The sequence below is a fragment of the Carcharodon carcharias genome, chromosome 17 (assembly GCF_017639515.1).
Source record: "Carcharodon carcharias isolate sCarCar2 chromosome 17, sCarCar2.pri, whole genome shotgun sequence".
In the NCBI taxonomy this organism is placed as follows: Eukaryota; Metazoa; Chordata; class Chondrichthyes; order Lamniformes; family Lamnidae; genus Carcharodon; species Carcharodon carcharias.
The window spans coordinates 86,754,545-86,770,266 of record NC_054483.1 but is presented as its reverse complement, the minus strand read 5'-3'; positions in this window follow the sequence as shown (position 1 = coordinate 86,770,266).

Below are 15,722 nucleotides of genomic sequence, written 5' to 3'. Positions count from 1 at the left end.
AGTTGATAATGATACAAGGAAGTGTTCAGAGATAGCCTTATCTGTAATTGATATGATGAGACTAGCAAGACCATGTGAAATGGCAGTGCCAAGGGGGTGATTGTGAATATGGGCTGGGAAGTTTACAACGGAGGGTAGGATAAAGGTGGAGAGAGAGATAGAGAGGTGGAGAGGCTCAGAGAGGGAATTACTGAAATAATATCTAGGAAGCTGAAGGCATGGTGGAGCTGCCAATTGTGGAGCAATTAAATTTGGGTATGCGCAAGGGGCCAGAATTGGAGGAGTGCAGAGATCTTACAGGGTTATAGGGTTGGAGGAGGTTATAGAGATAGGAAGTGACAAGGACATGGAGAGATCTGAAATCAAGAATGAGAATTTTAAAATCGAGACTTTGCTGGACTGAGAATCAGTAAGCAAAGGAGTCATAGTTAGTGTGAGTTATTGTACAGACAGTATAATTTCGGATGAGCTCAAGTTTAAGGAGGGTGGAAGATGGAAGACGTGCAAGAAGAGCATTTGGAATTGTCAAGTCTAGTGGTTTCAAATGCATGGATAAAAGCAAACAGAATGCTGAACTATATGACAAAATTATTAGGGTGCATATCGAGAGACATTGCACCCAGCTCTCGTTGTAGAGTTAGGAACTATACATTTGTAATGTTTCACTTTGTGAATAAATGTAAAACTGAGTAAAGTTTGACTTCTGGTCTGCTCCTTCACCAACTGGCTGTAAGAAATTTAGCAAGTCTCCAGGTCTGATGGACTACATCCTAGGGTCCTAAAAGAGGTGGCCTCTTTTAATTTTCCAAAGTTCACTAGATTCTGGAAAGGTTCCATCAGAAGAAAGTAGCAAATATAACCCCTCTATTCAAGAAGGGAAGGAGGCAGAAAACAGGAAACTATAGGCAAGTTAGTTTGATGTCTGTCATGGGGAAGTTATTAGAATCAATCATTAAGGAGGTTATAATTGGGTGCTTAGAAGAGCTCAAGGCAATAAGGAAGAGTCAGCATGGTTTTGTGATAGATAAATCATGTTTAACTAATTTATTGGGGTTTTTTGAAGGACTAACATGTGCAGTCATAAAGTATGCCTGTAGGCATACTGTTCTTGGATTTCCAGAAGGCATTTGATAAGGCGCCACATCAAAGATTATAACGGAAAATAAAAGCGCATGGTGTAGTGGTTATTATATTAGCATGGATAGAAAATTGGCTGGTTGGCAGAAAGCAGAGAGTATGCATAAATGGGTCTCTTTCTGATTGGCGGGATGTGACGAGTGGAGTCCCACAGGAGTCTGTACTGGGGCCTCAACTGTTTACGATTTACATCAATGGCTTAGATGAGGGGAGTGAAAACATGGTAGCTAAATTTGCAGATGACACAAAGATAGGTAGGAAAGTATGTTGTGAAGAGGACATGAGGAGGTTGCAGATGGATATAGATAGGTTGAGTGATTGGGTAAAGACCTGGCAAATGGAGTTTAAAGAAGTTTAATGTGGGAAAATGTGAAGTTGTTCACTTTGGCAGGAAGAACTCAAAAGCAGGGCATTACTTAAATGGAGAACGGTTGCATAATTCTGAGGTGCAGAGGGATCTAGGTGTTTTAGTACATGAGTCACAAAAAGTTAGTATGCAGGTACAGCAAGTAATTAAGAAGGCTAATGGAATGCTATCCTTTATTATGAGAGGAATTGAACATAAAAGTAAGGATGTTATGCTTCAGTTATATGGGGTATTGGGAGAGCGCACTTTGAATACTTGTGCAGTTTTGGTCTCCATATTTAAGGATGTAAATGCATTGGAGGTGGTTCAAAGGAGGTTTACTTGATTGATGCCTGGAATGAGTGGGTTGTCTTATGAGGAAAGGTTGGACAGACTGGGCTTGTTTCCACTGGAATTTAGAAGAGTGAGGGGTGATTTGATTGAAGTATATAAGATCCTGAACGATATTGACAAGGTGGATGTTGAAAGGATGTTTCCTCTGGTGAGTCAGTCCAGAATTAGGGGCCACTGTTTTAAAATTAGGGGTCACCCTTTTAGAACAGAGATGGGGAGAACTTTCTTTTCTCAGAGGGTTGTGTGACTTTGGAACTCCCTGCCTTAGAAGGTGGTGGAGGCAGGGGTCATTGAATACTTTTAAGGCAGAGGTAAATAAATCCTTGTTAGGCAAGGAAATCAAAAGTTATTGGGGTTAGATGGAAATATGGAAATCGAAACACAAGAAGATCAGCCATGATCTTATTGAATGGTGGAGCAGGCTCGAAGGGCCGAAAAGTCTACTCCTGTTCCTATTTCTTATGTTCTTTTGTTCTAACATCTCAGGAAGGATGTGCTGGCCCTGGAGAGGGTCCAGAGGAGGTTCATGAGAATGATCCCAGAAATGAAAGGCTTAACATATGAGGAACTTTTGAGGACTCTGGGTCTATATTCGGAGTTTAGAAGGATGAGGGGGGATCTGATTGAAACTTACAGAATACTGAAAGGCCTGGATAGAGTGGACGTGAGGAAGATGTTTCCATTAGTAGGAGAGACTAGGACCCGAGGGCACAGCCTTAGAGTAAAGGGAAGACCTTTTAGAACAGAGATGAGGAGAAGCTTCTTTAGCCAGAGAGTGGTGACTCTATGGAATTCATTGCCACAGAAGGCTGTGGAGGCCAGGTCATTGAGTGTATTTAAGACCGAGATAGATAGGTTCTTGATTGGTAAGGGGATCAAAGGTTACGGGGAGAAGGCGGGAGAATGGGGTTGGGAAACTTATCAGCCATGATTGAATGGTGGAGCAGACTCGATGGGCCAAATGGCCTAATTTCTGTTCCTATGTCTTATGGTCTTATGGTCTAACATGGTGGCAGTGGATTCTTGATAAAAGTGAAGGCTGTAAACTAAGTTTTTTTTAAGACAGAAAATTATAAATGTACAACTCCTAATCTTATAACCCACCACCAGTGTCAATATGTGTCTTTTTATATCTCTTTTTGTCATCATAAACCAATCAAATGCCTCATGGGAAAGGGGCACTATTAATCCACTGTAACAAAAGCAAGAAAGTTTAAAGGAAACTTCTAAACTTAAATTAAAATGTCATTTCTGCTGCAGATGATGGACTTCAGCCTTCCTGGCACCCATCGGTCACAGAAGTGTCTCTTTATACCACTTTTGATACCAATATACCAATTAAGGGCCCCATGGGAAATGGGCACTATTAACTCACGGTATGAAAACTAAAACTCAAAGGAAATTTATCAAATTAAAATGTAATTCCCAGCATTGGTGATGCACTTCGACCCCCACCCCTCCCCCCAACACCCACTGGTTACGGAAGGCCTCAGGCGTAACAGTGCACACTGCGTGCTCCCTCTCCAAGGACGCCTGGGTGCTGACATAGCCATGGGAGAGAGGCAGACAGTGAGGCCAAATGACCCCCTCTACTGCCAGGGCCTGCTAAAATGGCCACCATGGCCAGGCACAGGAGCAGTCCAATGATGAGGTCCTCAAATCTGCCTGGCCCCCTCTGCACTGGTTGGCCAAATGCCAGAGGCATGGGGCTGAAGTGCAACCAGAAATTGAGGAGCAATTTCCCTCCAGGTAATAGAAGAGGGGCTGCAACTCCACACACTCCACATAAATATGAAATATGGGCTCCTCCAGGCTGCAAAAATTGAAAGGAGATGTGTGCATGTTATTGCCCAATGAGTGCCCCCCACTTGTATACATATAACTTTAATTTATACAATTATCACTGGTCACCAAGCAATAATTAAACTCCAAAAGTAATATAGAGATCTGCCATGAAACTCATCCCTTGTACTGAGGAGAAACTTGGGCCGTTTTGTCTTGAGAACAGCTGGTAGAGATGTGAACTTATACAAGCTGCTAAACTGTATAGAAAAGGTAAATTCAGAACACAATTTCAAATTGAACGCTGACAATAGAACAAGGAGCACATGCAAACTAGTGAATGATTGAAGTCAGGAAGTTCTGTTTCACACAGAATGATCAACACATGGGATGAACTTCCGAGTGAGGTAGTGGAGCAAAGGTTTTGGAATTATTTAAGAAACAATTAGATACTGTGATGGGGACTCTAGGGTCTTTATAGATGGATGAACTGAGATGAGTTGAATAGCCTACTTCATCTGTAGCTAGTGATCTTGTATAAAATCTGTAGATTGCATAATTGATTCCCTCATGAATTTAATTTGTGTAATCAGCTTGTAACCATTTAAATAGTCCAGGATCAAATATTCGCATGAATGCAAATTTACCGTTTTTCTTTATAAAGTCTATGGCTAGTACAGATGCGATATAATAATGAATTTTAAGGATGATAATGCTGTAAACACAATACTGTTCTTTTGGACAATGATTTTGTGTGTGATGGTGTAAATATCATTGTATTTGGTACATGATGCAATCTTTTTTGCTACCAGATAAGTAAGATGAGTATCATTGTACTGCATTTGAACTGCACTTTCTGAAGTAGTCAGAAGAACTGGCCATAAAATTTGCAGAGACTTTGAGGAATTATTCTTTAAATAAGAGACATTATTTTTTTTTTAAAAAAGGACAAACTCATGACATTCAGAACTAGATCCCACTGGAAACCGAATCCTTATCATTTCTGGCTTGCAAAAGAGCAACTGGCTGCATCAAACATCTGTGGTACCAAATCCTAGCAACCATTATTAGTATTATTTGATTGTGATGCATATGATTGATAACATTTAGGTAAAATTAATAATAAATGCACTCTATGCATATTTTCCTGATCTTCTTTCCCTCCACCCTCAGCAGTAGAACATCTGTTCAACTGGAAATTGAAGCTTTAGAATAAAGAAAATTGCGGGCAATTTTACAGTGTTGGAAATTTTTCTGATGTTCTGACAACGCCCAGAGACAGCAATTCTCCAAGCATTGAATAAGGTGTCTGCTGTGTAATATTAGAAATGGGTTTGCAAACCTGCAGTGAAAATAACAATTAAGCTCATTAAGTTGGAGCAGGATGGCGGATGCAATTAAAGCTGGCACATTGCACTTTCCAATCACTTAACAGCCTGAACACATGTCGCCTATAAGTCTAGCTTGGGGATGGCACTAATGGGACGAATGCTTCACCAAACAGAGCAATAGGGCAGTAACATGACTTTTGTATCCTAGTGTGGCTGCAATCATTCCTTCAGAATGAAAAAAAATGACACAAATAGAATTTGAGAGCATATACATACAGTACTCTCAAGAAAAGATATAATTACATCTTATTGGGAGCTGGGTTTACAAGACCAGAATGACATAACGCCCTCTGGCATTCAGGTAACTATGGAGAAGGTGACTACTTTCCTGCTTGTGCTATTTCTCCACATTTTTTTCTTATTATATTTTCTCTTTTTTTTCCATGTCTCTTCTGTTACCAATGTCTCTCTGTGTCTTCTTTCTGTTGCTGCCCTTTTTGCTCCCTCCCTCTCTCCCTTTTTCAGTTGATTCTTTTTTCTTTCTGATTATCACTAGCTGTTTCACCATCTACATCCTTTACTCTCTGCTTCTATATGTCTTCCTATTGGTTCCTCATGCTTTATTTCTGTAACTGGCTACCTCTGCCCTTTTCTCTCTTGTTCCTTTCCATTCATCAGTCACTTCCACTGCTACTTTTCTGTCTTATTCCTATCTCTCTTTTTCTGTTTTGCTCTCTGTTTAAGGTTCTCACTACCTATCACTTCCCATTCATATCTGCCTCTACATGTTAGTTTATCCTGTTGTTTCTTCCTGTTCTTGCCTCTCTCTCTAACTATTTATTTATCTTTCTATCTCCCGCTTTCCACCTCTCCATTTATGTGTCTTTTTCTGTTTGTCCAAGCTGGAACTCTATTTACATAACAACGGACCTTGTGGTCTTAATTAGATGCAGCTCCATCTTTATTAGCAGATTAAAATTATGCATTACAAAGTGTCACTCTTCTGTCATTGTGAAACAGCTGCTCATAACTTTTGTTCTACAAGGTGTCTTACTGGCGTTGGGAGTGGGGGTGTACGGCAAAAATGCGTTGGGGAACACCTCCTGAAAGTCTCCGTGTAAGGATTGCACGGCAATTGCCCAGAAAGTTCAAAGTTCCATTGGGCAATTACCCTGCACTGGGGACCATCCGATACTCCGATTTAACTCGCAGTCTTCGGATGGTTCCGACTCTGTTAGCAGACTAGTTACCCAGGCAAAGTTCAAAGAATTAAAATCGCTTCTAACTACTGGGTAGCTATAGTGGTGACTCCCTCCGACTGTCACAGGAACCTCTGACTAGCCCCACCCACCTCTCCATCTCTGCAACTACTGTCCCAACCTCCACGGGACCCCTGACCACCCCAACTACCCTCCCAACCTCCCAACTGTTGTATGTGTTATAATGATTTATAGGCACCAATTGCTTACAAGCGATGTGCAATCACATTGTGGGTTCATTTGTTAATTCTAAGAGCCCTTTGAAGGAGCAGTGAAATGCACATGAGTTGGGGGGCGGGATGGGGGGGGGGGGGTGGTGGCGGGGGGTGGGGGGGGGTGGTGGGGGCACAATTAAAGGGGCACTCAACTGAATTTCGTACTCTCAAATGAGGAGAGATGCACAGCTGAGGCATGTTAGGAACCTTTCAATGACAATGCAGGGCATCAGGAGAGTGAAGCAATGAAGCACATTCAAGTGAGACTAATCCCGGACCATGGCACTATTCGGCCTCCTTATATTAACCCCTTGTTCCAAGCACGCCAATTGCCCAGAGCGATAATGAGGTCAAGAGCAATTGGGCGACTGGACAAGCTGCAAATACATCTTAAAAGTATGAGCTCAAAGTCTTGGTGCTGGTTTACAGACGAGGAGTCTCAGCACCCCCTTCAAATAATCTCAGTTCATCAATGAACATTAGGCCTCATGCGTATTCCAAAAGTGTAGTATTAGAGTGCAGTGAATGAGGATCCCAGAGCCTGGCCAAAGCATTCTCAAAGCAGTTGGCCATGTAAAGGGGTGTGGAGAAGGGAACACCTTGAAACATAATTTGTGCTCGCCAGGATTTCAGTGTTGAATAGGCGCTGACATTGTGGAACCAAGTCACTTACTTCTAGAGAAATGGGACCTTTGGAACATCATGCTGACATGTCTTTTTCTCATTGATGCTGCAGAGATGAGACCTTCAGGGAGTCGGAGGCTGAATTTATCGCTCCTGCATCATTGCATAAAGGCAGAGGAGAAGGCAGAGAAAATTGCTATGGTGGCGCCAGGCTCACCAAAGGAGCTCCACCCTCATGAACAAGGGGCAGCAGGACCCCCTCCAGAAGCAGAGGATGAGGCTCACAGAAATGTGCGTAGGTGGTTCCCAAGACCAAGGATGTACAAAGGATGCATGGCTTTTCTGCAGATGAGCAAAGGACAGTGTCACCAATGCCTCTGTATGTCTAGGGATCTGGTGGCTCACATCTGCCACATTCTCCAGGAGTTGATGCCATAAAGACTGGGAGGGCATCCATTACCAGTGGCTGTAAAAGTCACCGCTGCTCTTAACGTGGTAAGTGGTGAGTTCATTGCAAGTGGCTCTTTCCAGGACTCCACTGGGGACCTCTGCACGATCTCTCAACCTTCAACACACAAGTGCATACAGGAGATGACAGGTGCCCTTTTTGCCAAGTCCGTAATTACGTTGACTTTGATAGAGATTAAACAAGCCAGGATGCTGTAGAAATGGGCTTTGCCACGATTTCCAGATTCCCACAGGTGCAAGGTGCCACTGACTGTTCTCCTGTGGTTATAAAAGCTCTCTGGCAAAAGGCATTCCAGTACATCAACCAGAAAGACTTGCACTTGCTCATTGTTCAGCTGGTCTGGGACCGCAAGTAATAACTCATACAGGTTTGCGCCAGATGCTCAGGAAGTTGCCATGGCTCATACATCTTGAGTAGATTGCAGATCCTGGACATCTTCAAGGGACCACACAGAATCCAGGGTTGGCTCCTTGGTGACAAAGTATACCTGCAAAGGGCATGAATGATGACACCCATACGGCAAACACAAAATCCTGCTGAGAGAAGATACAATGATGCTCATGTGACTACCCGAACATTGGTGAAGCACACCATTGGCATCATGTAGATGGTGACACCAATAGGTCACACTTGGGCCAAGGCAGACAAGGACGTTCTGCAGGTCTCAATCCATTTGGACATCACTTAGTCACCTTTGTCGCCTTCTTCTCCATCACATTGACATCCAGCACTCTCAGTTAGGGATGTGGGCCTGCAGTCATCTTGACCTTTCCATGGATGTAGACCACCTGAAGATCACAATGTTCATACACTCGCTTGCTAAACGTTAAAATGCATCCTCCTTAACACAGTCTGCCTTGATGGCCAAACCTGGCCCTTGCAAGCTGAAAAAATACTAAGAGACAATGAATCCCGCAAGGTGATGCTTTGTTGATAATGAAGAGCACACTTCAGCTTCACTACATCTATATGCACTTCCAGAGCATGCTCAAAGGCTCCATTGACCGCAACACATCACTATTTGGATTTATCATCACTGACCTCGGGAAGGGTTTAGGTGGGATTATGCTATTCAGAACGTATGGCGCAGTGCTGCATCCCTACATTGTGACGAGAGCCTTATGGCTGCAATACAGACAACTACAAAGTGAGAAATGCTCAAGGTTGTAGGGCCAAGCACCAGCACAATAATGTGACTTCGAGGGGCAAAGATCCGGCACATCGAGGTAGGAAGGTGCTCACACTTATCGGTGAGCTTAGCAGGTGTGTACTCAGAGAGTTGGCAACGTGCAAGGGAGACAGGAGCACACTCAAGCTCTAAGCAAGGGTCATAGATTGAAAATCCTGCCAGATGACTGTGAGTACATAGAGTTCCAAGATACGTGACCCTTCTCCATTTGTTCAACCATCTCACATTGAACGCAACACCTTCACCTTTCAATAATGCAGATGAGATGGGTGAACAACTCTGCATCAATCTTAAACAGCCAAGAACGAACATGACATGACCCAGCGAAGTTCCTTCCATAAGCACACTTAACATTAAGGATGAGGCATCACTGATGTCGGGAATGATCTGAGAATGGACACACACTATAGTGATATGGAAGCAAACAACATTGGCCAAAGGCACATAATAGCAACATCAGCGATAAATGAGGGCACTGACAACACATCTCATCATAAAGAGGAGGCGTACACAGGAGGAGATGTGAAATGGGTGTGATTCTATTTACATTTGTGAACATTATATAAATGTGGTAAACACCTGTGCTACCGTCATGCACCGAATATTTTAATATTTCTTAATTTTCCTAACTTTACTGCTATGTCTTGGTGCATCCCCAACATCCTCTGTGAAGCCTGCTGGCAGCTACACCTGTTGTCTGTGATGACAGGCATCCTTTGGAGGGTCGAGACCTGGAGGGCCAAGGTCTGGAGGGCCCCGGCCTGCTTTGGGTCTCCTGCTGTGGGGCAGGTGCACCCTCTTCGACCTGTGGAGCTGGAGGTGATGGGGTCACTGGAAGAAGGGATTGGGATGGGCTGGACACTCCTGGGGTCACGTGGGTGGATGTCCCTGGGGTGTCCAGTTGCTGGTCCTCCTCCTTGTCGGTGCCTCGGAGTTCCTGGCTGACTCCTTGAGGGGAAGAGGCAGCTGGAGTGAGATCGGGTTTCCCTGCCCTCTCTTGCATAGCCACTGATAGATGCCACCAAGGGCTACAGTGATGATGTGCAGTTCTTGACATACTGCAGGACCTATGTCCTGGAATAAGGTCTCCATGGTGGCCGCCATCCGACCAGTGTTGATCTTGGTGCGTTGACATGCCGGTGCTAAAACCTCAGACTGAATGCAGACGGACTCCTCCATCGTATGTTGCAGCCTGAGGAAAGAAGCTGACAGCCATTCCTGATATTTCCCTGATTCTCGCTACAGCTCCACCAACTGCGTTAGGACCGAGTCCAGAGGCTCATCATCAGGCTTGCACTCAGCAGAAACAGGGACTCCAGCAGTCCTCCAAATGCTGTCTACCTTGGATGTCCTTGCCTCTGCCTGCTGTGGAACAGATTGTGTGCTGTGCTCACCAGAGTTAGGTCCCACCGAAGTGTGTGTTTCTGCTCTGGGGTAGGGTGTGGGTGAGTGCTGTGGCGGGTCCTCTATGGTGCTTTCCTCTGGTTCCTCATCCAAGGTGTCCTTGGGGCAGGAGATGAGGGCCTGGCTTGTTGATTCCCTCCGGCGCTTTACAGAGGTGCCTATGAAAGAAAGTAGAGATAGTTAGTCTTTGGCAGGCAACTGGAAGACACGACAATGGACATATAGTATCATTGTCTGTGGTATGATCTGGTGCAAGATCCTCACTTAGGTGTGGGCCACTGATCTCATCGTGGCCACAGGCATGGTCCCGGTCTGCTCTGGCCAATGCAATGGATGCTCCACATAGGGAGCAATTTGATTTTGGCAACTCCACCCCATCTGGGATCTCTCCCCGCTATTGTGTGCCAGCTTGTCCTGCATGAAGACAAACGGAGAGAGCGTCAACAGGATACATGCCAGAGCAGAGGATAAGGGTGCCAGCCTTGTGTGGGTGGTGAGTGGAGCCATGCATGGGATGAGGATGTGAGCTAGACAGGAGAGGAGCCCAGATGGAAATGTGAAGATGTGTGTGAGGGAGTCCCTTGAGTTGGCAATGTGTGAGATCGCTGTGGAGTGTCATCCTGCAAATGCCTCATGGGCTTGTGAGTGTGTGAGTTGAGAGTGATGAGATGGTTAACTTAGCCTGGTGGAACAGATGAGATCATTCATCCTCTTTCAGCACTGATTGCTGACCTTTTCCGTGCAGCATTACTGCTGACCGCTGCCGCCGGGACCTCCCGAGTCGATTGGTGGAGATCCTCTGGCCATGATGGGGGTAGAGGACATCACGGCAGTCCTCCACAGCGTCCAGCAGGTTGCCCAGTGAGGCATCACTAAATTTAGGAGCAGCATGCTTCTTCCTTTTGGGAGCCATGTCTTCCTTGGGGCAGTCCTGGGCTGCAGACATTGAGAAAGCTGTGCATGGATGCTGCTTAAATATGGCGCCTGGAGCAAGGAACCGCTGAGGGAGAGGCAGGATAGGACGGCAAATCAGAGGCCTTCCGCTTGCAATCTGACATGTTGCCTGCTGATGCATAATTAATGAGGTGGGAAGCGGACAATACAATGCTAAAACCACCATTGCGCCAGGCGGGGAAAACGCCACTTTTCCAGCCCACATCCACACTTAGAGGGTGGACGGGAAAATCCCGCCCAAAGTTGAGAGGAGATTTGATGGAGGTGTTCAAAAATCATGAAGGGTCGAGACAGGGTAGATAGGGAGAACCTGTTCCCATTGGCGGAAGGGCTGAAAACCAGAGAACACTGATTTAAGGTGATTGTCAAAAGAAGCGATGGCGACACAAAGCAAAACTTTTTTATGCTGTGGGTGGTTTGGATGTGGAATGCAGCCTGAAAGTGTGGCAATGGCAGAATCAACTGTGGCTTTCAAATGGGAATTGTATAAGCACCTGAATAGAAAAAGTTTTGTCAAGTTACCAGGAGAGGTTGGCTGAATGGGATTTGCAGAGTTGCTGTAGCAGAACCCAACATAGACACTTCAGCTGGCTGGCCTCCTTCTGTGCTGTAAACATCCTGTGATTCTATGGTCAAATCCTGAAGAACAAGGCTACCAGACTGGGCCTCTCAATGGGGGATCCAAACGGTGGAAGTCATCGACATGGACTCTTCATCACCAATCTACCTGCTGCATAAACCTCTGTCCATGATACCATTGGCAGAAGTGATTGTGATACAGCCCTTGAGAAAACAAAGTGATACATTTTGAGCTTTCTACCCAGAGGTAAATCTTGTAGATCAATGTTGATTGGTGGCCAGTATAGGAATGACTGAATTTTCATTTCAAATTAATGGAAATGAAAGTTAGGTGGTCTGTGTGATGGATGTCTGATCTGCCAATTTTACACCTGCACAGTTATTTCAAAATCTGTATCTTAAAATCTGACCTTCTCTGTGAGGGTAACCTCCACTGTGCAGTCTGACACTATCACTATGCTCCTGTAAATAATTGCTTCCAGTTCACTCAGTTTATTTTCCACACTCTGTGGGTTGCAATACATGCATTTTATCATAGAAGCATGGAATGGTTATATGATACATAAGAGGTTATTCAGCCCATCGTGTCTGTGTTGGCCTTCTAGAGGAGCAATTCACCTGGTGCCACTACCCTGTCTTTTCCCCATTTTTTCCTTTTTAGATAATGATCCAATCGCCCCTTGAAAGCCTCAGTTGATTGCGCCTCCAGGACAAAAGGGCCCACAACTTCAGGGACAGAGGCCAAGACAGGGAGGTGAAGTACCAGAGATTCAAATGTTGACTGATGCAGAGCTGCAAGCACTGGAACTGGAAGGGGAGCAGCTCAGGAATTCCCCAGCACCTCCCCCCCATATCAGTGAGCTAAACTCCTCCAATGGCAGTGGCTACAGAGGATACTCCTGCACTTGTGCAGCAGAACCTTATATGCCCTGACCTATCCAGGCCAGGGGTTGCTAGAGGATGCCCGCCATGGCATCAGGGCAGAGAAAGCAGCAGCCTGCTCCCTCGAGATCTAAGATGTTGGAGATTCACCTTGCCATACCTTGAAACCTTCAAAGAAGTTCACTTTCACACAGTAAAGTAGTGCTACAGTAAAAAATTATTGTGTTTTATTTTGCATATAGTATTTCATATGAGGGCCTTGTGATGTTGTCCCTTCAAGAAGGTAAGATGCATATTCTCATATGGACAAGGCACTGGCAGCTTGCTCACAAATTGAGATGTGGGCATCTGTATGATGACAGAGGAAGAGGAATGTGAAGGCTTCATGACAAAAACATGTGACATCAATGGAGACAGGGTAAGGCTGGTGTTATGATCATGGACCAGACCCCTAAGTTCTTGGTAAGATCCGGTTAGGGTCCAGTAACTTTTCATTTAAGTAAACAAAGTTTGAGATTCAAGACACTTGTTAAGAGAGTAAAGCCACAAGATCCCATGGGATTTGAAGAAACAAAAATAAACTTTACTATACACGGGCAAAAAGATAAAACAATTTACAATATCTATCTTATACTCTAACATTCAGGGTTAATATGAGTTACATGTGAATTAACTGGCAAACTGCAGTCGAATGCACCATACTGCACAATCAATGGCAGATGTGGCCAAGACAGATTCCATGGATTTCTCAACAACCCACCCGGACATCAGTAAATACAATGAGTCAACCAGTCTCAGTGAAATCTCTCTATCTCTCTCATGAGGGATTTCAGTCTCCTTCTTCAAAGATCTCACCTTGGAATTCACTCCAAAAATTCCTCCAAGTCAGATGGCGTCAACTACAGCTCATCTCGCAGGGTTTCAATCTCATCTCCCAAGACTCCATTTCCCTGGATTCCCAAGTCTGCACTCTAGCACCAGCTCACGGACACAACTTCAGCTCTTTGGCCATGCTGAGCAGAGCATCACTAGTCCAAAGGATTACCTTCACCCAATGGCCCACTGCAAGGAGTTATCAACCTTCTGCTGCCTTCTTCAATCTCCAGGACTTCTCCTGAGCCTGCTTTGATTGCCAGGGCTTCTCCCAAGCCCTTGGTGATTGCCAGAGTTCTTCTGAGCCACCTTTGACCACCAAGGCTTCTTGAAAGCCCTCTTTGATCGCCAGGGATTCTCCTGATCCCTCACCATTTAAAGTCTGCCAACCGCAGCCTTTTTTATGATTGGAGCCTCTTTCTATGCTCCCCTTTCTTCTTAACTTTGGGACCTCTGCCTGAGACTCCCTTTGGGACTTCTCTCTGTCCACTCTCCCTGGGACTCTTCATTGGTTATGGTGCCCTGTTCGCAGTCACATGATCTGGGTTTTTGTGACTTTTTAAAATTTTTTTATGCAGGTGCACTGGGCCCGTTCTCAGCCTGAAGAACTTAAAAACTCGAAATTGCACTTGTGCCACCCGCTCTCGGCTTATGTATGCACAAAACTCTCAGGGCCAGTTGGGACTTGGAGTTCTCAACATCCACCTGACAGTGTTATGAAATAAGTCCATATTTCATAACATTGGTGAATATATGACCCTTAATGGTGAGCAGGTATTTGGAAGCAATTCAGTATGAGGTATTAACTTCCCTCTCGTACATCGCCTTCCGTGGCTTGGACACAGGGAGCAGCCCGATGCTGGGGATTCCCTTCCATTTTACTCTCAATTCCTCTGTCCTCCTCATCAGATGAGGCTTCTGCCTCCTTTTCTTTTTCCTGGCTGATGTCGTCACCCCTCTGCGTAGCATTCTTGTGCAGCGCACAACACATAACAACTATCTGTGACACCTGAGACGAAAGTATAATCATTTTTATCATATTTTTCTGGTTATTGTGTAGTAGGTTTATGTGTGTGAATATAGATAGCTCTGTCTGTGTGATTTAATTACATTTGGAGTCAAGTAGATTGCAAGCTTGAAATTATCAAAAGAAACTAGGTATAGAAATGTGCTTAGCTGCTAATGTGTAAAGATGGATGCTGGCTTAGCATGTAAGGTATGAAAGGAATTTGCAATTTTTTTAAGATAAATGAAGGGATTGTTTGGATTTCAAATGGATATTAGTCTGTTTACAACTAGCCAGATAAGCAAGGCTAAGGGAGTGTGTTTATTTTTGCCAAAGGTTACTGACAATATGGGCAACATAAAAGTTTAATATTATGAGCAAGATACAGTTTCAAAGACAAATGGGACTGAATTTTATGCTGATTGGGTGGGCGCACACCTTACCTGATTGGATGTGAAATCGGGCAAGATGACGTCGGGAGGGCATCCCTATGTCATCCCGTGTTTGTGTGAAATTTCGGTCAGCGGGCATGTGCAAAAGTCAGAAGCCCACCTGTCGACAATTAAGAGGGCAATTAGGCCCATTAGCGGCACAATTGTCTGTCATTTTACAAAGCCTGTCCAACCTAATAGTTGGCAGACGGGCGAATCGGCCAGGTGACCTTTGCATTTTTCATCAAACCTCATCAATAGGCGGGATGAGATTTCTGTGATGAAATGAAATATAAATAAATGTCTTTGGACAGCATTTTCACAAGTTAAATTTTCTGATTATGATACATGGACACTTTTCTCAGCTTTTGAAACCTTTATTTTTGCTGCTTCAGGTCTTCAGCTCCCTAGGGCAACTCTCTGCCTTCAGGGAGCTTTCTGTCACTTGTGCCTGCATTGACATCATCATCCACTCTCTTCCTGCCCCCACCCCAGCAGTGCTGAGCTTTGGTCAGGGGCCAATTGCGGTCGGTGGTACATTTCCCAGCTGATCCTGGGCCTGCCAATCACACCTGCCCGCTGAACTGAAAATTCAGGCCATGGAACAATAGAATTTACATATTAAAGGGAGCAAAACATATATAAAGGAGAATGAAAGGCTATCTGAGGAGAGGGCCATATAAAATCTAACGAGAGTACGTGAAACAGCCTTCAAGAAGCCTCCAGCCATTTGTGCCTAAGTCTACTATGTAAAGTGGGAAAGCCATTTAGAATTCCACTGTCAAGTGGGTATGTGTTAACTTGCTGGTTATGTTTAAATCTAAAATCTATTTTGGACTGTTGCCTTAAAGGAGGTGTGTAACTAGGAGTCAGGTTAATTAGGAATT